Source organism: Bombus pyrosoma, linkage group LG6, assembly GCF_014825855.1.
Source record: "Bombus pyrosoma isolate SC7728 linkage group LG6, ASM1482585v1, whole genome shotgun sequence".
Classification (NCBI taxonomy): domain Eukaryota; kingdom Metazoa; phylum Arthropoda; class Insecta; order Hymenoptera; family Apidae; genus Bombus; species Bombus pyrosoma.
In genome coordinates, this window is record NC_057775.1 from 11,764,610 (window position 1) to 11,791,582 (window position 26,973).

General features: G+C 38.6%; 1 protein-coding gene across 4 annotated transcripts in view; it reads right to left on the reverse strand.

The window, feature by feature from the left end:
* Positions 1-26,973, reverse strand: part of LOC122568532 (teneurin-a) — a 699,158-nt gene that overhangs the window by 529,964 nt on the left and 142,221 nt on the right. Inside the window, exons 1-8 of one of the 4 annotated variants that reach the window (XM_043728380.1) lie at positions 18,381-18,566; positions 18,174-18,253; positions 15,179-16,049; positions 14,991-15,086; positions 14,724-14,927; positions 14,105-14,213; positions 12,601-12,721; positions 11,382-12,385 (exon numbers count right to left, since the gene is read on the reverse strand). The exons of 1 other annotated variant lie outside the window; for it this stretch is intronic. The gene's annotated coding sequence lies outside the window, so the exon portion shown is untranslated. Of the gene's footprint in view, positions 1-11,381; positions 12,386-12,600; positions 12,722-14,104; positions 14,928-14,990; positions 15,087-15,178; positions 16,050-18,173; positions 18,254-18,380; positions 18,567-26,973 lie in introns of those variants that run through there. 2 more of the 4 variants (XM_043728379.1, XM_043728381.1) reach the window with 2 other exon arrangements.

Here is a 26,973-nt window from a genome sequence, read left to right on the forward strand (position 1 = left end):
TGGTAATCAAAATGAACGCGAAAAAGTTTCTCGTTCTGGAAAGAAATTAATTTCGTCCCTTTGATGCAATTTATTAGTTTCGTACGCGGAAGTAGGGGCTGGGGCGCAATAACGTTCCGCTTTCTTTCGTGCAGCCACCGAGTTTAATAAGAAACGAAGATAGGTAGGCTGCTGGCTTTTATTCGCCACTTTCCTTCTGCTATTTCCTTCCGATCGAAATAGCAAAATCCGATAAACATAAAGAGATTTTGTGATATGTTCAATGATTTAAAAAACAAAAGGCTTCTGTAAATGAACTCGAAATTTACTGTTCACGCCAAATGTTGTATATAAACGTAGCGATATTTCAAAAGATATACATAGAAGTTCAGTGTTTTAATTTTAAATATCTCACGTACTGCGAACCTACCCCAGAAACTGAGCATCATTAGCTACAGTTTTTCAAACTCTATACGCTAAAAGCTCATTAAGGAATCAGCGTTACGCTTCAAAATTTCCCCTTGGTAGTCAAATACCGGTTACACGACAAATTATCCCATGACGTGATGATAAATTACTCACTGTTAATATTCATTAACAAGAATTAAGTTCACATAAGTTTTCATGGCAAGTGTTAAAATATCTCCATGAGCCACTATATGCAAAATCAACTGTACGTTACAATAAACTAGGAATGACGCGTGCCTCCGACTAACGACAATCGTTTACATTTAACCCTTCCAATTGCGTTCTACTAATATTTATCGCTGAAAAGTATTTCAATACCGAATCACCCTACAGGGTATACATCCAGACACTGCTGTCGCGTGCTTAAAATATTTGAAGCGCACGCGGAACCAAAGCGCATTGTCGAGGGAGAGGAAGTGTAACGTTGAAGAATTTACGTGGCCGCGAAAGCGGCATTCATTTTGCCGCATTGTAAAGGAGATAGCGGCTTCCAGCGCGAAAATATGAATTCCAGCGTTAACAACTTGCCACCTCGCGTACTCCGTAAATCCTTGAAAAGCGTCAAAAAAAAGATGAACCGTCTGTGTTACGTGTGTGTTTTCAGAGAACGCTGGAAATCCTGTTCATTTCGAATTGGTCTTTGCTAAATCGCTAGGTGCAGCATTAGCCAACTTTGATACAAAAAAAAAAAAGGAGAAAGAAGAAAGAGAAGGTTATTCAAGAGAATGCTAATTGATGCATTAGAGATTTAACGGCATTCGATGCACCGGTACGATCTTTTGTTTCGAGTGAAATACGACTGTACTACTCGGTGCAAAGGTATTTACCATTGAGTACCGTTGCAATCTAGTAATTATTTTCACGGGAGTTCGAGATACAATCAAGAGATAAGCCAGTGTCTGTTTTAAATGTGCGATGTTCAGGTGCAATAGGAAAAGTTCAGAGTAAATGCTCGATTGGCCGTAAAGGCTGAAACGATCGAAATATTTGATAGATAATAAAGAGACTTTAAAAAATAATTCGTGTCATAAACTACGTTTACAGAACTTATAGAGGTGTCAGAAATGCGAAAACTAAAGTGATCAAAAATCTGAGTACTCCGTGCTCCATACTGCACCACGATTTTCAAAGCACCCTATAGATGTAGGGAACAAAGGAAAGGAAAGAGAAGGGGGAAAGCAAAAGCGCAGAAAACAACCCTAAAAAGAAATGTAGAGGGAGAAAAAACATCAATGGAAAAGGAGAGAGAAGGCCGGTTGAAAAAGCATCGAATTTCAGCGAACGACGCAAAGGATCTTAGCAGCGGGTCCCGGCGGAGTGCAGGTATTCTCCGATGGGTCGCCAGCAAAATCGATTATGCCCGAAGCTTGGAGAGAACGGTTGGACACTCGTTTCCGGGAACAAACAAAAAAGTCGCTGAACCGTCGACGGGTCTTCTGTCTCTCTGATATGCAAACGTAAGCTTCGCTCAGGTGTACGTATGTATAATAAGAGGGTCCAGCCAGATGCAGTATTATTGCTGCACCATCGTGACCCGAGTATACCGGTGCTATAGCGCGTCGATGGAGGCGAAGGCGTTGGTGTGTGCTACTGGTAGTAGGGAACGGTGTTGGGGTGTAGTTCCGAAAACGGTTGGTTCGGCGCGGAACAGAGCCGCGGGTGGATAGTTCCGAGCCCCGAAAGAGCGAGAACGGAACGACGAACGAGGACGACGATGAAGAGAAAGAGGAAGTAGAAGAGGAAGAGAGAGTGTGCTAGTACGGTTTCGCCCGAATGCATCGATAGCACTGTGCCCCAGTTCCACGTTTCTCTCCCTCTTTTTCTGCCCTCTCGCACGTTTCTCACCCGCCAGCCCTTCAACCGTCACCCAACCACTACCTCTTCTTCTCTCTTTTCCATCGTTTCTCGCGTCCCGTTCTCGCGATGCTCCCACGCCCTTTAACCCAACCCCCAAAACCGCCCCCTCCCTCGTCCATCGCACACTTGTCCTCCTCCTCGTCTCATGCCCGCTTGCTACGGATTTATAGGCAGCCTTATCGCTACATCCGCACCCTCGATAGACTTACGACGATGCGGATGCAATTTCCAAAATCCTTGGAAATACGTGTCACGTGGTACTTGCAAGGAGTATTGCAAGTAAGGATAGCGAGCTCTGGCTGACGGTTTTCAGATTAAGATTTATGGGTGTGTTCAGATACGGTATTATGCTAGCGACGATGCATTTTAAGGGTTGTCACAGGCAGTTAGTCCAACACTATTTTAGTTTCGAACGATTTATGACGAGCACCGGATTAGGAGCGTGGATAGTGAAAGTACGAGCGAGATTGTGCAGATTCCTAATGATTACTAGTGATTCGAAGTTTGGTATCGTAACTTTGATATCGAATTCTAATTGCAAACTAAAAAACTTTTAAGATTGTTATAATATCAGAATAGTACATGTAACTGAACTGGAAGAAAGAGCAAGACCATACACTATAGCATTAACATATTCAGTGCTGTTCGGGTCTTATATTGTCCACGTTGAACTTTCTATTCAAAGCGCTGTTCTGGTGGTTCCACCGCATATAAAGCATGTCACGGTGTGCACCACGTGTTTGAATGTCTTCTAGAAATCTCTGTATCGAGTGAAAAATACGGATACGAACGATCCGATTGAAATCAGAGTTTGAGCAGAATTGAGAATTTTCTAAAGAATTTACTCGAACTTAACGTTGCATTACTGTTCAGGATAATATATAATATAGTATAAAATAACAATATTATTTACTTAATACTCGCGAAGAAGTTTGGACATATGTTGGTGTGAAGTAAGTTTGGTCTGAAGTAAGTTAGATGTGAAGTGAACTAAGTTAGTGAGGTAGGTTTAAAATGTTTGAAGTTAAAGTCTAAAACAGGAGAGGTCTCGAAACTTTTTGCTCCACCTCTGTGTCTAGTAGCCTCGTACAAGCTTGCAAATTTTGTCAGGTCTCGAAGGTGTTGAAAGTTTCGAAATTTTTTGACCCAGAACTTCGAAGATTTTGAAACCCTTTTCAGCTTGGAGACAAGGTTAAATTGCCTTTGAACTTCGTTTATTTGCTACTTGATGAATTAAACTAAGCACAAACAAATATAAAATCATCCAGTGTCATACATACTTCAATTTCTTTTTCAGGGAGCAAAAAAATAAATAAAAATAAATCGAATTGTCCTACCTCAAGAATCGATACAACGTCAACTTTTACGAGGAAGCTGCAGGCACCAAGTACGGACTATGTTCAAGTCGAATATCTAGCCGCTCTGAAATTCAAATAACTTTCGTTAACCCCGGAATCATTTTATCCATATTGCGTTTCGTCGTCGACTTATAGCGCCATTTGCATTGTACCACTTGGCCCACGCTTATCAACGATCTGGCGAATACACTAAACCTGTCGCAGTGCCGGAAACAAGTTCTCGAATCCAAGCAGAAAAGTTCGCACCTTAACGTCAAGGAATAGCCCGCGCTCGAGACGTTATCCCTCCACGTGATTTCTCGTTTTGTCGCAATAGAGCTGGACTTCCTACTTACCAGCGTCAGACGTGTGCGTTTGATCGTACAGTTGGCGGATCCAATATAGTTTGGTTGTCAGGTATTTTAAGTGTTTTCCAAGTTTACAAAAACATAAATTACATTAATCAGGCTTATAGGAAATTTCAGTTCTCCCATTTTTCTCCAATTATAGGAGTTTCATAATTCTCCAATTGTAGAAACTAAATCGATTCCTCAGATATTCTGTGAGCCACCTGACCAAATACAAGCTCACATATCCAACCGAACGTCGCGAGCCCGATTACAATGAACTAATAGCATTTGTGATTAAAGCGCGGATCACTCGGTGTTACGTAAACACAGGCCAGGTGATTACAGGATTGGTCAACAATTAATTTCTTGCTACACTTGCCCTGTGATCTCCCATCGCGTTATTGTGTGTTCTTATCGGCGAGAATGTTTGCTGGAGTTTGTAATCAATGGGATCCTGTGATATATATTTGTTAATTGGCTGTAATTGTTAGTTGGATCGGAGTGTTCTGTTATTAAACTTTGTCTAAACATTTAGAATCTAATTCGATGGTTTCTAGAAGTCGTACAATATAGTACAATTCAAAGTTTGGAATCACTTATTTGACAGGAAGGTAATTTGAATTAATTAATAAAGAAAGAAAATAGATGTCTGAGTTGAGTCTAAATTTTCCATCAGACATATATATATCCTAATGAATTACATTATAAGATTTTCTTATTCTAATTCTTTCTATTCTTAAAAATATGCACATTGAATTATGTAATTTGTTCCAAAAGTATCTACGATATTCGAAAATGATTTTGCGAGAATCTAATCAACAGGATATCTCGTGATGATTGATATAAAAATACTGTTCCAGTTTCAGTCCTACGCTTATGAACTGTTTTAACCAAGTTATCAAACTCTTCGTCCACAAGAGAGCTATTTACAATGGTTTTCTTTCGATGTCACATAAATGAGAAAATGGAAAGAGAATATTATTCGAGAATAATTATCCCGTTCCAGGCCCTCGTTCTATTTTAATAGTAATATCAGCTGGAATTCGAATAATTCATGAAAGAAAAACAAGGTAAGATCTCGTTAATTCTACGTTATAATTCCTATGTTAAATTGAGTTAACGAGGCATTCCTAATATTATTTCCAATATACATACGAAGGAAGCAATTACGTCATAATAATTAAAAAATTTATTTAAAGTACCTGCAAAAATATCTTTCAATTTTAACCTGGAATGTTATCTTTCATAAGAGCGTAATTTATTCTTTAAAATGTCATCCAAATCCCATTATCGCAGGCATTAATCTTTCTTTGTAATGCATTCAGTAGCTCTCTAGACAATTCTACGCGACAAAACGTTTGTAGTCAAAGAGAGCCTAAGGGTTGTAATTAACTATCGTACGGACTAGGATATCCGCCATATTTTCCATCGAAAGGAACCGTCTCGAGGAACGACATTAAACCACTGAACGGGATAAAAAGGACCTCTGTATGCAATGTAAAAACGAGTAATTCCTTTGATCTTACTTATAATCCTGTTTCTGCTAATACTTATTTCAACAAAGCAAGTACTCGTTGCATAAAAGTCTCGAGCGCCATCTGATGAGCGCGTTCTGTCATGAAAACCACCACTACACTTGCTATTTACCTATTGTGTGCATCTAAAGCTACCCATTGTACTAAGTAGACTACATATTTTCATGTATTTATGATAAATTTAAAGGTGCATAAATTCACAAAATGCATATCATATATAAAGATATATAATGTAAAATATCGCAAGTAAAATACTTGTTCAACTCAATCAAATATCTTTATTGTGAAACCAAGAATATTCTTTTCTGGGCTTTCGCACAGTACCGAAGGCAAACGCTACAAATGATTGCTCCGCACGAAGGTTTTCAAGGTAATCAAATGAAAATTATACCAATTTGTCTCGGTTCTCAAATAAGAAATATGCCGATCAATCGCAATTTTTTAATGAAAATTATACCGATCAATCTCAGTCTTGAAGTGAAAATTATACCAATCGATATACTTTCTAAGTACGAGTACAAATCATACCAAACGAGCTCCTGTTAGACAGACCATACCAAAAGACATGTAAAATTTTGTCGAGAAAAACACGCGACCTTAGGATCGACTTGAAGTTGGTAACTCTGCGGCATCGATCCACAGAAGCATTCGAGATTCGCAGCATGCAAATCACTCCCAATTACCGAGAGTGGTGCTCTCTTTAGCCACGGACCAGGACAGACTCTCATTTCGGTATCGTTTCCGAATCACCGTCCGCGACGATCGTCGACGTTCATTACGAAACTGATCGCGATATCGACGATGCGCTAATTAAAAATCGGCCAAGGATCTCTCTCAGATGGTAGTTGTTCCTCTTCTCTTTTTTAGTGTCTTTTATTTTTACTATTACTTTTATTTTTATTATTTACGACAAGCTTGCTAACGCTGAAATGAGAATTTGTCTTGTCGATTTTATTATGGGTCCTCGATACACAGTACGAAGTTCTCATTCGGTAAATTCTCGAGTGATCTGACGACTATGAGTAAGAAGTTCGATTGTTCCGAAAGTTGTGAAGTCCGGAGATTCCAAGCAAAATGTTACATAAGTTAGGTTAAAAATCAGCGTAAAATACCTGAATGAAGACATATTCGTAGTTCAGACAGCAAGTACTGTTCGTCGCTCAGAAGATGGCGTTCGAGATGGCACAGCAGTGTGTACTCTTATACGATTTTATTTGTTAATATAAAACTTTCAACCGATACACGTGCCTATATTTATGATGATATTCAATCTATCAGAAATAATTCATCGACGAGACGAACAGTTAATCATTTGGTTCTATTAAGTTATTTTTTACATACAAACGAGTTACAGAATTTATACAAACACAAATACAATAGAATCTATACTTCTTTTGCTAATACCAGATTGTGTACTCAGAGAGCAACAGAGTGTCACCCGGTGATACAGCTTCAGTAATTTGCGTCCTGTAACAGCGCTAAACTCGGAATTCGTCAGAAACCCTAACAAGCGCAATTATCGCCTAATGTATTCGCGCGACACCGTTTCCATCGATCAACGACCGTGTCCCGTTCGAAAATTGGAACGACTCAAAAATCGTATGCAATCGGTAGCCAAATGGATCTCTTCCCCTAGCGAGACGAGAACGAATCTCCATAATTCTCGCAGCGTCGTCTCTTTTATCCTGGGTTAACCAGACTTAAAGATCTTCGCTGATCAGCGATTCTCTGTTTGACTAGCGTAACCTATTTCCCAGGCGAGTTCCACGACGCTGAGTGTGATCGAGAGAGACAAATATAGAGATAGCAACGGAGAAAAGATCGGAGCGAGGAAAACGAAGCGTCGTATTTCCTAACGCGCGACATCGAGCGCCACGGAACGACGAAGTTGAGCTCGTGGCGCATTCCAAGGAAAGCAAGCTCTACCTGGTGCCGGGTTTAATGGTTGTACCGAGTGAAGTTGCTGGTCGACTCGAAGAAACGACCCGCTTTACTATAAATTCCAGATAAGCTGAGGTTTACGGGCGCAGTTAAGACATCCTGCGTCTGCATCTATCGCGGAAAACAAACAATCCGCGAAATTACCGTCTTCGTTCCGTTTGTCGATGCGAGATTAGAATCGAGCATCTGTCGATATGTGTGTTTATGCAGTTGACTGAAACAAGGATGGGTTTGCGTAGTCGCGCGTGTATAAGGGTACGACGTTGAACTTGAAGTACGAGTATAGTCGATGAAACAGATGTAGTCGGGTGACCTTTATACACGATACGATTGTGTAATTCATTCTATAGATTCTAAACTCGTTCTGAAACATAACGTTATACCCAAATCTATACGTCACGAAGTATACTTAGCCGTAATTTAGTGTTACCTTGTTAATAAGTACAATCTAGTGACTTCGCAATATTGCCATCTACTAAAAAGTCCCCACATCGTACAACAGTAATCTATTCGTACACCCTGTACATTTGTCAAATAAACCTCTCTCTAAATGTGCACAGTTTCGAAGATGTTAATGCAACCAGAGTAGCAGTACTAGTAGCCGGTGTAGAGGCAATTCGACGCGGCGGCAGAATCACAACTGAATAGCGGCATCGTAATCGCTGCGTGGAATATCTTAGCAAACTCGAATAAACCTATACCTCGAGCAATCCACGAATTTATTGGGCCTTCCGTTCGCCACGGCAAATAACCAATGATGGACGTCAGGTTATTGATTTCGAGCGATAAGTGAAAATGAAAATCAATAAATGTGAGGATGAAGGTTTTGTTGGACGAAGAAATTATTGTGTTTGTTCCGGATGTAATGTTCCCAAAAATAAAAGTAATAATATCTTTATGACATAAAAAATTAAAGAAATCGTAGAAATGGATTGATTAGTCATAGTTGTAGACTACCTAAAGAAGATCTGAGGAGCTGTATGGTAGCAGATACATAATTATCAAATGTACAATTATCAAATACATAATTTCGTATTTCGATTGAGTCAATTTTCAGGTACAGGATTTTGAACTTTCAATGGATCGACATAAGCGTAGGGTCTAAGTTACAGCATGTAAAAAGCTAAAATCTGTACACCTTATCTACTGAGAATATAAATATATCTACCATTCTTACAAATTCTTATCGAATGGATATATCGATATCATTAACCTTACCGACCCCGCACAACAATGACGACGATACAAAGATGTGAAAGTATGGAGAGAAGATAACAGAAAAAGGAATCCTTCACACACACACACACACACGTACACAGATTGTCGTTATAAAATGGAAAAAGATTCAATGGCTTGGCCATCTCCGTAGCTCGATAAGAAAAGCTGTTTGATTTTTTGCATGTGATCGGTTGAGATTAATCGAATAGCGTTGAAGATAAGTACGCAAACGGTAGCGCCCTTCGAATCATGTGACAAAGATGAAAATAAGCGGGTCGCGTGCGATTACGTGAAATTTAACGCGGCGAAAATACGGAACGATTCGCGTGAATTCGCTCGTCACTAATCCGGCTTAAATGAGACAAGGATAATGATATACGAGCGGCGGAGTGTGTCATCAAGGTCGACGGCAACCGACCGTGAAATATCGCCGGGATGAAAATATTTTGTTGCTCCTCTTTGTGGATACTCTTTTTGGAAAGGGAACTGCTAGTGTCTGTGTGTAAATGTGAAAATATAACAGTAGGCTTCCTGTCGTGCGTGGACGTGGTTGAAGACATTGAAAGGATGAGAGTTTATAGGACGAGCAGGGCTGCTTTGTTGTATTTCAGAATAGCAAGCTTTACGAGCCTAAAGAGAAAGACCATAGATCGGAAAAGTTCGAGAAATATTTTATAGATCCTCTCTTCTTTAATAGATATGTTTTTGTGTTTGAGATAATTGAAAAGAGTAGTGATTAACAAAGAGGAATAATGGATTGGCCTTGAACTACTTACGACGAAGCTATTCAGATATCCCTGAACGTTCCACCTTATCCTACATTGTCTTCACCTTTATAAAGACCATGAAATCAATGCTATATTTAATCAATGTGAATGAGAGATCAGGTTCGATACTAGTAATCTATAATAATGACCTATAACTTATAAATGAAAGGGGATTGAAGGGTAAAAGAGGTTAACCTTGCCTTAGAATATCATGCTTTTCATAAATAAGAATCTTATTGTTTTGACTTCAATTAAACAATTAATAAGACTACTTCCGAAAAATAAATACGGAAAATGATCCATAAAGAAAACAACAAAATTATAGTACATCGTCGTTACTAGTTACCTTTAGCTCTGTGTAATTAATCTACAGATTGAAGGATGTCAATTAAAACTTTTGCTTTTCAGAATAATATTTTAGCATAATATCGTAAACGTCAGCTCGTATGGTGTAGATCTTTCGACGCAATTTCGTCGAGGAAGTCAAAGTAAACTTAAAGCTGCAAACGAAGAATCCTCGATCTGAGAAACCTCCGTTAAAACGACCAACAATTTCAGAGATAATCTCTTGGAATGGTGTAAGTGCTCTCCCTTATATACATATATACTAATGTACAGAATTACTCTTAAGCAAGAATCCATGTTTTAGGTTACCTTACAAAACGTGACCTAAATCCTGGACAAGGAAACAGTTGTTCCTTGAATATATAGAATTTCTTTACCGCAAAAGTGGTATTGTGATATATGTTGGTAAATGTACGCGAGAAAGGAACATATTAATTTTACTTTTTCCAGTTAAATTTAAAATAATACATACATAGAGGTCAGTTTACATTGAATAGCAAATAAAATTTAAAATTTATTATTAGACTGCGGATATTGATGCAAATTCTAAAGGAGCGCAGCCTAAATAGAAATTCGTATCGCTTACTAAAAATTATAACAAATATTTCACTTTCAATATCTTACATATTTTTCCATATTACTTGCATTTCATATGTTTTCGAGCCTTTAAATCTTACAGAAATGCTTAAAAATCGACGGTCTAGTTATTATTCAAACACCAGTTATATCAAAACCTAAGCGACGTTTTATAAGAAATAACCGAACACAAAAAATTTGAAAACGTTCTTGCGTCGATATTCCGTTTTCATCAATTCAGGCGTAACATCTTGGACAGATTTTCATCGTGGCACTTTGCAATTTCCAAGTTCAATTTTTCGCTGAATATCAAACGGGACGCGCGACTGCCAGGCAATTTCTGCGGAGATTAAGCATTAGGAAAGGAGCGAGCAGGCAAGTTAGTTCGGAGACGAATGATCGTAGAAAGCAGAGACACGATACTCAACGTGGAAAAGCGTTTAGAGAGTTAGGGTGGTTCTGCCAACGGAAGTGATGATTTACTAGCCGACATAAATAATCAAGAATTTCACGGAAAGGCGAAACTTCCGACGATTATCGAGCGGTTTTCCTGAACTTTACCAAATGGATGATAAATATGTTGCAAATTATCGACTAAAGAGCAACCGGCCAGGTCAAGCCGATCGATCGATATCGCCTACCTCGAATGAATTAACGTTCAAGGTGGAGGAGGTTTAATAGATCGAGTGTTGTCGAGTAATCCAGCGCTGTATTTGCACTTGCTGTATAAATGTAAAGTGTGATATTAGGAACACGACAGTGGTAAGATCTTGTTGGGAGTATTTCCTCCTATTTCGTAGTCCTCTTACGTTGCTGATTCTCCCTACCAGCCGTTGGGTTTCGTCTGTCCCTCGTGCCCTTCCGGCTGGTCCTTTCCCGGCTTTTTTATCTGACCTCGGAGTCATTACGTTTACAGCTCGGGGAGGACATGTAATTCGGAACTTCCTAAAGAAGGGAATGGGCCTGTCCATGCCAAAAACGGACGGCTACTCAAAATTCCGTACATACCGAACCCCTTGAACGGTCCCGTTCAAAAAATTGCTGGTAGTGGTGCATATTTATTCTGTAGGTTCTTGTTCCTCGTCGTCGATAGGTAATGGGCTATTTTATTCAACCCGCGTTTGTATTCTCCGCTAGAATCCACTGCCCAGGAACTGTCGTTGAACGTCTCGGTCCTGGAAAAATTATGAACCGTTAGGGTCCTGGAAATGTTGTGGATCAGCCCCGCCCAGGAGGTATCGTTAAAAGGAACTCCGGTGGTGCTTGGTGCAGATTCATCAAACACGACGCGGAGTTGTGTAGTTTGGCTCTTGTCCCTGATTAAGCCGTGATGAAGCAGTAGTAACTGAGTGAGTGAATGAGTAACTGTTGTTTGAAGAGTGGTCTGTTTTGGTCTTAAACATGTATTTCGTTGGTGGACCCTCATCGAGTTCCCAAGCGTGAGCGAGGTCCATTTGTAGATCCGTCGTTGAAGTGTGAAAGATGTTTGTAGCTGATTGGAGGACTGGGTTCCCCCCAGTGACCCGTGCGAATCGCGTTTTCTTGGTGATGATTCGTGCTGGTTGTACTGGCTTGGCCCGTGGACTCTACATCGTATCGTTAGAATAGAGTCTCTTGGCTCAATTATACGCGAAAGGCAAAATAAGAGATACCCTGTCTTCCGTTTGTTCAGATTTCTTCCATTCGATTGGATGCAGTGGATTAGGATTTACAGCTGCATGCGTATGTAGCCATCCTGCTTCATTGCGTCGACCTTTATCTGATGCTGTATCGTTCCAAAGTTGTCCTTTTGATATTGTCGCCGCCTTGTGGGCGATAGAGTCCGCTGGTTCCGCGTAACTCGGACTGTTATGCCTGGACTCTGGTTTCAGGGGACAGTTGCGCTCTGAGTTGCTCAGCATTAGGTCTTGTTTCTTTTCGAGAGGTGTCACCATACTGGGTGTCATCTTGCCAGTCTGACCGGAGCACGGACGTATTTGCCACTCTGAGCGGCACACTGACTTATTTGCCAGCTGTAAAAATTCCAAATTTTCATGAACTTTGCCAAATGGATGACGTCTTTATGTATTTTATGTACATTTTAATGATTTCGCAACTAAGGAATACGGATTAGTCGATATTGACAAAAACTGCAATCAGTTGCCTGAGCGGTGCACCGACTTATTTGCCACACTGCGCGGCCGCACCGACTTAGTTGCCAACCCAAAAAAATTCGTATTTTCATTACCTTTGCCAAGTGGATGATAAATTGGTTCCTAAACAGATATTCCTCTCGTCTAGCAAATGTTCAATGAGTATACTCGACGTCCAGCGGTGTGGACCAGCGAGCGTTGAATGATGGCTTCCGGCTAAACAGAGTGACCAATCGAGATGCATCATGTGGTTTAACATTAATTTATTATGAATCATCCTCAAATGCCATCATGTTCACTAATGACACTGCCATGAACTTTAATAACCTTTAATGGTATTTGCATTACCTTCGGAAGGTCGTGATCTATTATAGAATGATGATTTCGACAATTTTTAACCTTTTCCAAATTACTTCAAGTAAGATTGAAGCAGTATTTAGTGTCTCAATGACTTCTATATGAAGTCCAAATTGAGACTATTGAACTACTTTCACTGTTTCACATTTCCAAGCCCATTTTTAAATGAATAATACAACAGATATACAATAGAAACTTTGTTAAAGTTTCGATGAAATATTCAAAAATACGATCTGCAACTACAACCAAGATATCTTGCCAGTTCCCAGATAAAATATGTAACATAGCGGGAAATTTTAACGCGAACGAAGCGCTACCGCGGTAAAATTTTCTCGGTCTGGAATTCAATTTTTGAAGACATACATGTATTAATGTATTTAGAACGCTGGCGATGGTTTTAATCTGTTTAAAGGTCAGCCGATTAAGCGAGACTTGGCGAAAATTTAAACTTTGACAATAAGTGAAATAATGAATGCGCAAGCTAATTCTAACTTTTAAAAAAGGTTACAGTAGATTTAAGTAATCTTTGTATATGTCTGAGAATTATCTACATGTGGACAAGGCATACGATAATTATAATCGCGTGTATTCACGATAGGGCGTGAGACATCAAGAATCGATCGCATAAAGACTGGGTCGTTAATTAAACCGCGTCAATTGCATATATTTCACGGGCACGTATTTCCTGTCAGTCGTGTCCATTAATTTACAAGCTGGCCTGCGTTATTTCCGCTGGCACGCGCTCGTTCATCAAATTTTATTGAAAATTTTTCACCCTCACGACGAGCTTCGCATGGAACTTTTGACGAATGTCGCGTTTCAGATTACAAGATCGCGATTTGTGAATAGTTTCCTGATAGAATGTTTTATTTTCACGAAGCAATTCTTGCAGCAATCTAATATTATTTCTTAGGATTGGGTTCCTATTAAATAAAATTTAAAAAGTAATTTTTGTTCCTATATAATCGTAAACTATTTTTCCCTTTGAATTTATAAAAAACTCAAGAAAACCATGACACGTTAATAAAATCAGATGTTAGAAAGTTTGAAATTTAGAAATTTTATGTTGATAAAATCGGGAGATAATAAAGTACTATTTACTTGAGTTCAACCAGTACCTTACTAAATAATAGATTGAAATGTACAAAATGCTTAGAATGGAGCAAAATGAAGTTTTATATTCAAGATTTATGAGGCAGTTGTAGCAAGTTCATAAGTTCGCTGATGTATAAACTGATGTACCTCAGAAGTTGTTTCTACGAAGATACTGGTGAAAATTGACTGACCCACGGGAGTTGTTCCTTTTTGTTGCGCGCTGTGTTATTCCTTAATATTCTTTCCTTACATGTAACTACAACAGTTTGAGAGCTAAATTACTTCATTTTATGCTATTTCATACCATCGATCATTCCATAAATGTAAACTCAGAGTTTCATTTATCTAACTAACAATGGTAAGCATTAAATTAATTAATTAAATAATTTTAAAAAATGCTTCTTGAGCGTAATTCATCTATGTCGTGTTTCAGTGGTATTTTTATGGAGAATGATCAACGAGTTGAAGCAATGAGAAAAGTGACACTCGTTTAATTCATTACCTGGCCGCGAAATCGAATTGCAAAACGAAAACCATTATCCCGATGCACATGGGGTAATATAAACGATTTCGCTTATATATCGGGAGTTGATTCGATAAATCGCAGCTCCGCGACACTTTATGGTTCCTATCCCCGGCGAATTACGAGCGTCAAAACGCTCGATCGAATAATTCGGTATCTCGTAAAACACGCTGTTTAACGTATGGCTAATGAACATTATACACGTGTGTTAGAAATATTTCATGGGTAACTATAATATTTTACCGCGTGGATACAATATATGAACCATGCAGTACAATATACTGCGACGTTAATTCACTTGAGCGTGTGTTGTATCATGAAGTTCCCAGGTAAGTGGTCTGACATTCCTCACAGTCATCCCAAAAAGGCACTGTCGCCCTTTCCATCCGTATAGTCAGACCTCCTAAAAGTGCTGCAGCCTGTATTTCATACCTCGCCACTATTTGACTGCAAATTTGTTTTGTCATAGTCAAGTAAAAATTTTTAATTTTAAGTATAAGTATTCTATACCTTGTCTGTACTTTTAACTGAAGTTACTGCCTAAGAAGTCTTCTCTGATATTCAGACTGTATTTTTGCCAAAGAAGGCGAGGAAAAGGTTTCAGATCTGAAAATACAATAACAAAATTAATCAAGTCGCTCTAAATTTTAGCTATCACTAAACTTTCTAATCATCCCAATTGCGTTCAAATCACGTACATTTCTAATCATCATCTAAACGAATTTCATCAAAACCTTCCATCTTCCACTTCGTTCAACCAAACCCTCAAGCGTTTCAATCCTATCCACTTCGATATTTCAGAGGCACTTTCCAAACCAAATCTGCAACGTTGCGGTGGAAACACGCGTCGCAACGAACCGTGTACGATGTGCCCCAGTCACGCAGCACGGTGGTGTTAACGTCGTAAAAAGGCAAGAAAAAAGGGAGCGCACTCAACGACTCGACGTGTGCAATTCTGGCGAAGGATTGCATTTTACCGAAGCGTGCGGAACCGAGCGTCGATAAATCGGCGACGAATCGGTCCAGGGCCGAAGTTGACCGAGATTGGCCCTGGCAGAGCACAATAACTTGCTGCATCAGGCGGCAGGATTTTTGCCGGCAAATAACTCTTGTATGCGCAAATACCGTTCACGAGCGTTTTCACGTTCCGGCAAACTCTGTCCCATTGAGTCGAGAGGCGACCGTGTGCTGTTGGCCCGTTCCCGGCACGTAAATGCGCGCGATCGTTCGATAACGCGAGTGCTTCGATATCCTCCACCATGCAATGCTGAATCTTCTCTCTGTATTTCTCCTTGTAATTATAGCGGTTGTAGCGACACGCCTGGTTTGCTCCTCTTGCCAGGCTTCTTGCATTCGCTCTCCGCGCGCTGCTTTCATTACCATCGAGAGAAGATTCAGCGATTCAAAGGATGTATGTATACGTATAGCTGCAAATTTCTACATAGTTGTTGATCTATCTTGTATTATGCGAAGGAGTTTGTAGCAGTTGGCAGAGCTTTAAGAGAGTTCTAAATTTTTCTGGAATTCCTTTTGTTGAATGTACAGTGGGTCGCGAAAGTATTTGAAAACCTGTAAACATTTGTTTATAAATAGTTTGTGTTTCATACAAAACATTTAGAAATTTCAATAGCATCATAATGAGGCACAACAATTACGATTATGTCGATAAAATTTGAAACCAATCTAAAAATACTATATATTTGTATTCCGTGTTTCTTTTTTGTAACGCTGAATCGTCTAGCGCGGTTAAAACGGTAAATATAATATTTCTGTCACATCTAGGCAATTTTTTAAAATGTTTTCTATGCATTAAGGGCTTTGCAGTAAAAAAAAGTGCAAGCACGAACCGCGGCTGTTGTTTGTAGAGAGTGAAGATGGATCAATAAATTTTTCGAATAGAAAAACGAGAGATATTAAATTCCTGAAACGTCGTGTCCTCGTCCAACATTGTGCAAAAACTGTTCGTATTATATGAGAAAAAATATCGTGCAATTTTGTTACTGCGGTTATAGTGGAAATTTCTATCGGCTACTGATATTGTTATGGCATAAAAGATATTGTTTAACTTCCCATAGTAATTTTTCGGAAAAACAACTCTATCGACCTGATTTTTTGTTGCATTAATTTAAATATATAATAAAATCAGCGATTCGATCATTGATTGCTTTTGATTTCAATTAAGTTTACTGACGGTAGATTGCTTATGAATAATATTTGTCTGCTCGATATAAATCCATGTTTTCAATATCGCTGCTTTTGCACAGAAGCAGTTTCATTAATTCTGTTAAAAGTATCCGACCGGAAGAGTATTAATGATATTGGCATGGTCTTTTCAATTTGTTAAATATCGTGCTATGAAGAAATCTTCGATCTATATAGAAAAAAAAGACTCAATTTCTAACCGGTAAACATTGACAAATAATCTTCAATTTTCACTTTCGAAAGTTCTCGCGTCCTTTATATTTTACAATTAGTTAAAGCGTAGAAATAATCTTTTATGGAATATTCAAACGAACAGGAACGCTTTGCGATTGTAGATTGGGATGCAACGTTTCAATTATTGAAAACTATCAAATATCGCGTAAATAATTCGAAACCGGATGCATTCTTTATTAGAAGCCCCGCGAATGTCACCGATTTTTATGCAGACTTTTATCTGTGAAATGATAGAATTTACGTGTTACGAGAAACGAAAATTTCAAGGCTTTTAGGCCAACGTCAATACTCGGCGGATCCATTTCGACCCGTCTCGTTCTACCCTTTCGAAAGACTTTATTTAAAAATGTTGAACCGTCAGATGGTATACTATGGGAATGAATTTTGATATTCAGAATTTCTAATAGCTCACGGAGATGGCCCACAAAAAATGAGAGCTGGAAGAGATTTCCACTTAGGGACGCGGACAAAACGTAGAGGGATAATACCCACGGAAGGATAATAAAAAATTATTATCCCCGCACCTAGCTTTTGATGAAGGGGTGCTCGGGCTGGGCTCGTAAAGTTTTATTAACAGAAGATCATTCGGAATTAATACCAACTCTTTCCTGGCAATTTCATCTGGAATGTGTACAATAAGTAATAAAGCAGATCCAAGCAATAAATCAAGTGAAAATTGTTATATAAACCTAGATTGTATGTATTACGCGATTTTTACACGTTAAAATGGGTGGTGATGTTTTCAATTCAACAACGTTTTTTGTGTTTATATCGTTAACCCCTTGCTATACTAACCTTTTTACACCAAAAGTTTCTACGTATACTACTTTCTCTCAACCAAAATTACTATTTTTTACTATTATATATGATATATAATTAATAAAATATATATGATTAAAACAAAATTTTCTTCGACCTGAAAAATATTCGATACTGAAATCAATCCTTAAACATTGAGTTCTTGAATTGTTACATTATATTATATTATACATTGTAACTGAGTATGTCAATGGGTTAACGTAGCTATAAAGAATATAGTAGATTCAATGATAGTCCTATGTGTAGCGTATAACATCAATAAATACGTACAAAAAAACCAAGATTAATCACAATATTATGCTATTAATCACAATAGCACGAAAGTATGGTTATAAAACGAACTATTTCTCATTGAAGAATAAACCACTAGATTTATCTTAGTTTTTAGATCTTAGATCTCCTAGTCTTTAAATCAATATAGACATTTTTATGGCTAACCTGGTGAATTATCTAACCGGAATCGACTGCCACATATGTAACATTCCGAATGTTCATCACTGGTAATTCCACTTTGGATACTATGGTTGCAACAAACAAAAGAAAATGAATAAAAATAAGAAAACATGTCCCGGTAAATGTAAAAGCATAAGTAAGACGCATTTTCATAGTGTGTTGTCAAACGTCGCAAATGAATTAACCTCTTACCTTATGACGTTTATAATAGCTGTTTCAATCGGCATAGTTAATCATGTAGTTACTGCAACGCCATGTCACAAAATCAATTAAACATTACTGCACGTAATGAGTATTAATCACAACACATATTAATTAGTTAATCGACGCGAACTACAAATATCCGAACACAAAGTGAAATGTTAGATACGACACTGAACTTTAGACGCGATGCGTATAAAATCGTACTGATCACGTGACTCGACGATTTCGCCTACAGCGCCACTCGTGTAAATTCAAACGACTCTTCGAATCTATCGCGTCAGGGAAACATTTCATTTGCAATTTCTCCGACGGATCTGCATTTTTCAATTCTGTTTTTTCATATTGCGACTATAAATCTCAAAGAGTCGTGCGATATTTTTGTCGTCAGTATTTCTTCCACCTATTCTGAATTCCAAAATTGTATGAAATTTGTCGAAATTAAAGTAGTTATTTATTTTCTATTTATGATAAAATATTGCGCGAATATTTTTCTACTTCGAGGAATATTTTTCCAATCATCGTGTAAAATTATAAATCTATATTTTCCAATTTACATTCACAGTAAGATCCCGTATAACGCAATAAAAAAAAATACTATTATCTTGTTATAACGTGATTTGAAAGAATTGTAGAATTTGCGAAACATAGCGCAAATATTAAAATTTTTTTTTTAATTAAAGAGCAAAATGAAAGATTTTTATAGTCGAACTCGGTGTCTTTATCGGTCTGTTCGATTATTATCGCATTTAATCACACTTTTTAATTTCCTTTCACGTTTCGATGATGTCAATGGTCGAGATTTATCCCCCGATATTTTAATAGTTTGCACCGTGTCCTGGTTTCGATTTTACAGACTGTTTGCCCGGTTCCGATTGAAAAGGATGAGAGAACGCATGTCCGGTGATACGGTTGCATCATTTTATTTCATATAGGTACACGCTCGATCGTGTATTCAACCATCTTTTTTTGGTTTTTCTATCTTTTCTCGTCCATTCGCTTTGAACACTCCACTGCCTAGGTAATAACACAGTGAACGAATGGATAATCGAGGGTAATAATCGACCATCGTTACTCTTTATACCATTTCTATCGTCGTTTGCCGATCGATGCTCTTTGCATGCGAAACAGAAGTTCCCGTTTGCGGTATACATGAGCAATTCGAGTTTAGTGTTCGTGAAGCCGCGTTTACGTAGCTCAACTTTTGCTCGACCAAGTCGATTGAGCTTCAGTCACTCAAAATCTCCTGTGCAAACCAAATTTCGATCAAGTGGAAACGTCTTTTGATCGCTTAATTCGAAGTTATCTATTTCTCTATTTTTAGTCGAACAATCTGACGGTGTTAACTATAATCGATAGTGTAAAAAATAATTTTTAATTGACACATTAATTTGCTTACAAATTAGTGGATTAACTTTGTCAAAGAAGATAATCAATATCTGTTCTGGTACAATCTTCGGTTATAATTATTTCCATAGAAACTCAATATGAGTACACTTCAATATTTTACTATCTTTGTTTTTGAGAACAATGGAAAGAAGAGATCAGCAATATAAAAATCGGAAGAGACAATACATTCAACAAAGTATACTTTTCTAAAACTATTAAAAAATACTTTGTTTTTACAAAATCCAGCCACCGGTTTTACCAAAAAATATCCCGATCTCCGCTTCCAGAGCTAAACGCAAAAAAACACAAAATTGAATATAGTGTTCCAGTGGCGCATACATACACGCCCAACATCAGGTAACAAGCTTTCGGTTGTGAGCTGAAACTGGCGTGGAAACGAGTGACGATCAGCTTCAGCGATAAATCACTGGATATCTGTATTAGCTATGAAGCTTCGCGTGGAAACGACAAATCCGTTTGGCACGGGGATCGCGCAGATGGCATCGGCGACGACCAGCTTCATCGGAGGCCAGTGTTCAAAGTACACGGGCATTCAACGATACTTGCATCCCGGTTTGCGAACGAACATCGTGTTGCACGATTTCATCGTCGTTTGTGAGGGGGAAACGCGCTATAAATTCGCGACGGTCGTTGCCATCGTTGGAACCATGCAGCGACTGATGAAAGGCATGTTCTCGAGGAATATAGGTCGGTGAAAAAAGAGCACACTCGACTACGTATACAAATAGAAAGCAGAATTTTTCTATTTTTTGTTAATTTCTTTCTGCCATCCCTATGGCACGGAATACGTATTTTTATTGTAGTATATTTCGTGATAATGATACGATGGATGAATATAGTAGAGTGAAAAGGGTAGTCTAAGAAGTCGTTTTATTGATCTACTTGCAAATCTTAGTTTGGCATTTGATATTTATAAGAGAGGAATTCTTCCCTTTTTTAGATATGATTCAAAATTGCATGTTTTACTGTATTTGATTTGTTTCTTTGATTGAATCGTATTGGTAACTCTTGTAGTGCTATAATTTGGAAGAAGAGAAAAAAGGATAGAAAAGGAACCGGAAATGCAAGTGATTTAGATTGAATTTGCCATTAAGGTTACCTGGAAGTTCAGTATTCTTTTTTTCTCATCCACTTAATAATGACACTAATTTCTTTCTATGAAATTTATAATATTAACATAAACAACAGTTTATTTTATACCTTAGATATAAGATATATACATACCTATCTCTTTTTTTGATGGATAAAGAAATATTAGGAAAATTATTAGAGATTAGAAATAATAACGGAAAATTTTTCTCCGTATTTTATTTTATTTTATTTTACTTTATCTTTATATCCGTCTCTGAGAATATTTCCTGCGTGAAAATCACAGAGATTTTTCTCTGAGGAACTGAACTCTTCGCCGTGCATTCTTTGCACTTAAAAGACGTGTATCCTTCTCACGAAAAGACACGTACGCTTTTCCTATATTCGATGTGCCTTAACCTCGTGCATTCCTTGAATTCATTCTCACATTCTAACTTCAGTATATCTCCCATTTTAAATAATCAGAATTCATGTTCGTGGAAGCGATCAATAAATTCTGTTCATTCGTTTTTACTACAGATATAATCTGGAATAAAAATCTGAAGCATAATAACCAACATTTGATAAGGAATATAGCAAATTACAATGATAGCACTGCGCTACTTCTTCCTTCCTTTTAAATTTGATGTAACTGACAGATTTTACAAGAAACATTGCGTAATCTGAAAAACATTTTGGTGACTTAAACGTTAAATTTAATAAATGATGAAAAGGGAAAGACAGCAGCCTGCCGACTGACCGGGCAGAGATAATTCCAGACGATTTTTCACACAGGGTTAAAAAGCGACGCGACGTGTCAAAAGTGGTACAATAGCGGAAGGGGGGAAGTCGCATTCTTCACCAAGTGTCAAAACCACGAGGGCAACCCGAAGAAGAGGGTCACTTTGTTATCCAACTTACATCCGATTAATTAGCAACAAAGAACCCTTCCTCCTCCATCTTCATCTTGGTTCATCGTGTCGTTTATAAAACGCTCTTCGCGTTCGTTCAATAAAATATTTTATGGAATTCGAACGTACCGAAGCTCCTATCCTTATAGAATTTTTACTTCCCTTATGTGTGGATGACAATGAGTTGCCCTAATTGAATGTAACTCGTGATTGTAATCTTTTCTTGCTTGCGTTCTCGCTATATCTACTTTCTACTTCCTTTTCTACGCGTCTGTATTTTAGCGGTTTTATGTCAAAATTTATTTTACGAAAACCAAATTTTCATATTTCTTCTTAAATAGCCAGAGGTCTATTTTAAAAAGCTTTTAAAACAACAAAGCTAACTTTTGTATTCGATTTGAGGCTCGAGGATCTTTCTCGTTCAATGGCGTTCTCGTTTCGTTCAGAAAATCTACGAATATTCTTTTTAGAATAAGGAAATCCCTATAACGAGATACAAAATATAATTGATGCATGTATTCAGCTGAACGAGAGGTATGTCCAAATTTTACAAACTATATTTTTACATTCAGTTACTTCAGATTGTTTGGAATACTAAAATATTATTTTAACGAGATTCGAAACACCGCAGGTTGGGAAAACGAGGGGAATAAGCGTGCATGTATCGAGGAAGGAGCATCGACAATTTACTCGGTTCGAGAACGCAACGACCTATTCGCCAGAGGCAGCAACATTTTTTCGAACATCCACTCGACATCCGGGACCAAGCATTGCCGTTTCGCATCCGCGTCGTAACCTCCGCTCGAACGGAGGCAGTACACACGTTCACGAAACGTTTTTCCAGGGAGTCATTTCTGGCGGAACGAAGTTTCCCAGCGGTTGCGAAAGAAGGATAGCGGACATCGGCCGAAAGGGTGAGATCGATCAGCTGATTCCTCCGGGGTATAGTAAAGAGCCGCTTACCCATCCCCTTGACGGCACCACGGGGCCATGGTGACGTGAATGTGCCACAACTCCGCGTATTCTGTTACGTGTTGGCTCATACCGCAACAGGCAATATAACTTTCTCGTCAATTAATTTCTCAGCAACAAAAGCACACGAACGGACCAGGTTAAACGACGCTTACGCATATCCAAAAATAATAATGAGGTTAGGCGCGGTGTTATGGGTTTGCAAATGGTTTAGCTGTTACTTTTAGGAGGCAGAGTTGAAGGAACTTCTTTATGTATGAGAAGCATATTTAGGAGGTGTTGGTGATTGGTAAAGGTTCACAATGCGGAGGACTTAACTTTGTACATATAAAACAGTTGATGATCAGAAACGTATAATGGAAAAGGGACAAAATATGGTGCACGCTGAAAATAGAATTTTGTAATTTTTGATGTCATAAGGGAGTATTAAAGAGTTAGAAATATATCAAAATGTGAAACATAGAAACCTGCCGAAGGTAGTCGGAGTTTCGCAGATTGATATTGGAAGCGCGCTGTAGTTCGTTCGAAATCAATCATTTGCTTATACAGCGAATCCAATTTTAATCGACGCGCGCGAATATCTCATCTAGTTTTGCATTTGCTTTAGTCCACGTTTCCTCTCAAAAATCAAAAAGTATAACGTACGTTCTGTTTTAACATTTCTCTCGTTCGAAGCGTACGATAAAAAGGTAAAGTAAATTCGTTCGTAAAATCAGTCCCGGCCAGAGAACAAGTCTTAAACGATTAATTAATTCGGAACAACCTCCGACGCTTTACAGATCTCTGGAAAAACCGTTTTAAAGCAACTTCTGAAGAAACGTGGAATCTTCAAAGCTTATAAAAGTTAAAACCTACATTGTATCGCGTTCCGTAGTAACCTTTATACAACTCTTAAACATAATTACTATTAATCAAAGAGCCTTCTTCTGCCACCAAATACTCTTACAATACGTCGACTTCTTTTCCTTAGGATATTCCCCACTCCTCCGCCACTTCTGCTCTTTTTTTTTCAAATCACCTATCCTCTCCTTCTCCTCAGAATGCTCCCCCAACCGTCGAGCTTTTGTTCTGCCCCTTTTTCTCTTTCTGTTCGTCCGACTGTTACCGGAGCTTTTACCTCGCTACTCCGGCTGCTTCATACTTTCTGTCGTCCAGACCTACTTTTGGACTCATCGCCATTCCAGCCACCCTCGTCCTACCGCACCCCCGAGCACCCCACGGTTCGTACTCTGTTCCATTAATCAACTCGCAGATCCCTGCTTATAAAGAAACGTTACGCGTTTAAGGGAGCAGAAGTTACCGCTTGGTGTTGCGAATTTCCATTCCTCGATCCGATTGGATCGTTTCTTTTTTCCACGCTAATCTTCTGGCCGAATTTGTGTTTCCGTCACGTCACCGCGTGGTCGATCTACTCCATTTTTAACGCACTAACTGCACTTTGATACGAACGTTGTACTTTTGTGGTAAACATAGGTGTTAAGAAACGTGGAAAATATAGTACAGCTTTTCGGAAAGAAATTATAATTGCAGGGAAAATGCTTGAATTACGGAGATGGACCTGGCTGGTCTAAAAGAGATTACCGAAACTCTGAAGTAGACGTTACGTGTATTTAAAAGTGGTCTGTTGCAGAAGTTGAAACGAATTACCGCTAAGAAGAGACGATGTAGTCTCTAATGTATATGTTGGTTTTAAAAGGTTTCAAAGCGAAAGAGAGAGAAAGAGAGAGAATGTTGGGTAGAACGTTTTATATAATTTGTATTTGACGCTGTAACACATTTTATATTAATTTATTAACATATTTAACTGTGTAACCTTTTATGGGCCGTGGCTGGTTGACACCAACAAGAAATTATGTTATTTTATATGTAATGTCGCGTTTCTGAATGTTTTTGATTTATGAAGTTGGTTAATATAGCTTTTGAGTGACTTATATGCACGTACTACTGCCTGACTGTAAACTCTTCAGTCTATTAACCGTTGTGGATTAACATTGTAGTATCGGGAAATTATTAAAAGGGAATTTTACATATTGGCAAATGGAATTGTTATATATTGTGCAGGTTATTCATGGTAATGATAAGCATGGTTCTAAAAGCATTGATCGTAACAGCTTTCAATTTAATGCTTTGATGCTATCGTGATTATTATTACCATAATTATAATTATTATTACACGGTGCTATTATCGCAGCTATTTTAATGTGCTTTTATCAAAATTACTGTTACTATTGTTATTATCACTACCGTAGTTATTATGTTGTAGTGCTTGTGTTATTAATCGATTTATTTATTGCATTCTTATTACTTCATCCTGTTTTCCAGAAATTATTATTATTTTCTTAAGAAATATTTCATGTAACTATGTTGCAATATTGGCATGCAATGTTTTCCAAAGGGAAAAAGGAAAGAGAAAACGTGTCTACGTAAAAAATCACCTCTTGTTCATCAACATTCAAAAATTCTCTCTCCTTCTTCCGCTTTCTATCCCAACAAAACTCAAACACAGCTATCGCTCTGAGAGAGGGTGAGAAAGAGAAAAGATCCAAGGCCTCAACAAACGTTCTAGATCGCGACAAAACCGTGTGTCAGCTCTATCCAGCGCATCTCACGTTCACGCTCATGTCTACCATCCCCTATCATGGGAACGTTCGGCCACGAATAGCGTTTCAACGCATCCGCGTTCCTCCGTCGGCAAAAAAATCCTTTTAAAACGGCGCGAAGCGGAAGCAGCTGGCGGAGGAAATTGGCCAAGCACACGAGGTCAGCGTGAAACGATCCAGAGAGCTGTTCGCGCGGAGGCGACGATCAAAGCTCGCGCTTGGTCAAAGTTATCTGTGGGAAATTATCTTCGCCCCCGGACCAGCAGGCCGACCGAGTTTCTCGGCGTTTTTCGCGCGCGTCATGCACTTTCAAAATGCTCACGTTGCAATCACACGTTTTAACAGGCAAGCCAACGCTTATACGCCTTCATGTTGATTTTTATGTTAACCTAAACGTAAAAAATTGTCTATCTTCTTTTTAGAAAAAGAAGTCTTCTTCCATGTTCTTAATATAATTTCGTGAAAAATCCACTAATGGAAAACTTACGATGGTTATTGACATGCATGTCGAAATTGCGTAGAAAAATTATGCAGAGAAAATGCAGTTGCTTTAAGAAATCGAACACGCTGATTCTACTAGCAATATTCAGAAGATAGAATTGATCAGCTTCTGATAACGATTGGCTTGTATCTTTGAAATACACCGTGATCCAATAAGAAACTTCTATGCTCTGGCTCGATAATGAATTTTCAGAAGCACGACATCGTCAGGGTTGATCTAGGTCTGAAACGTAATCATTCCGCAACGTGTCAGGAAGGTTAACATTCGGCCGGCATGTCCCGGTTCCGGAAAGACATTTTCACGCGGTGCACGTGGTCGCGATGTCGCTCTAGCGTCGATCGTCGAGAAAGCGTTGGCCTGGATGAAAAAGAGAAGGAAAAGGGGACAAAGGGAAACGTCAGAGACGAGACATTTTTATGCATGTATTCGCACGACTCCCCGATGCATACTGCGCGGCACGAATACGTGCACGCGCCCTCTTCTGTCTCCTCGTGCAAGTGGATACAAGCATACGCGCTCGCGCTCCTGCTTGTAGAGGGTGATGCGAATGGTGCATCACGACTATACACGTACCGTATGTAGCAGCTTGCACGGGTCCCGATACTCCCGATAAATATTTGCACATGGGGCTACGGGGAAATTTCCTGAAAATGCGCCACCCACCGACCCATCCTCTCTCTCTTCTTCCGTTTCTCGATCAGCCCACGGACCCGTTATCTCGTTCCCGTGTATTGGCGCTCTATGGCGTGCATAGCCGCTGGATGGAATACAGCCTGGTTGTATAATCAGAAGTGTTCGAGTATTTGTATTGCGATCGTTGGCAAGGAAAATTTGATATGGGAAATCGCGTCGAATATGTGTGCAGTCTTTGGTCGAAACTTTATTGAAGCCATGTGAGGGGCGAGATAGGGAGAGGAGTAGTTTAATTCTACGCAGGTTTTGAGGATTTGTTATTTAAAAGTGAAGCCAGATCGAATACGTGATACGTAATAAATATTCTTTAATGTTAATATGTATTCTGCAGATGAATATTTGATATAAATTGTACTAATCGAGCTTTACGAAATCAGAGATCATTAAATGAACTACTGCTAATTGAATCCACTTTTTCTCACTATATA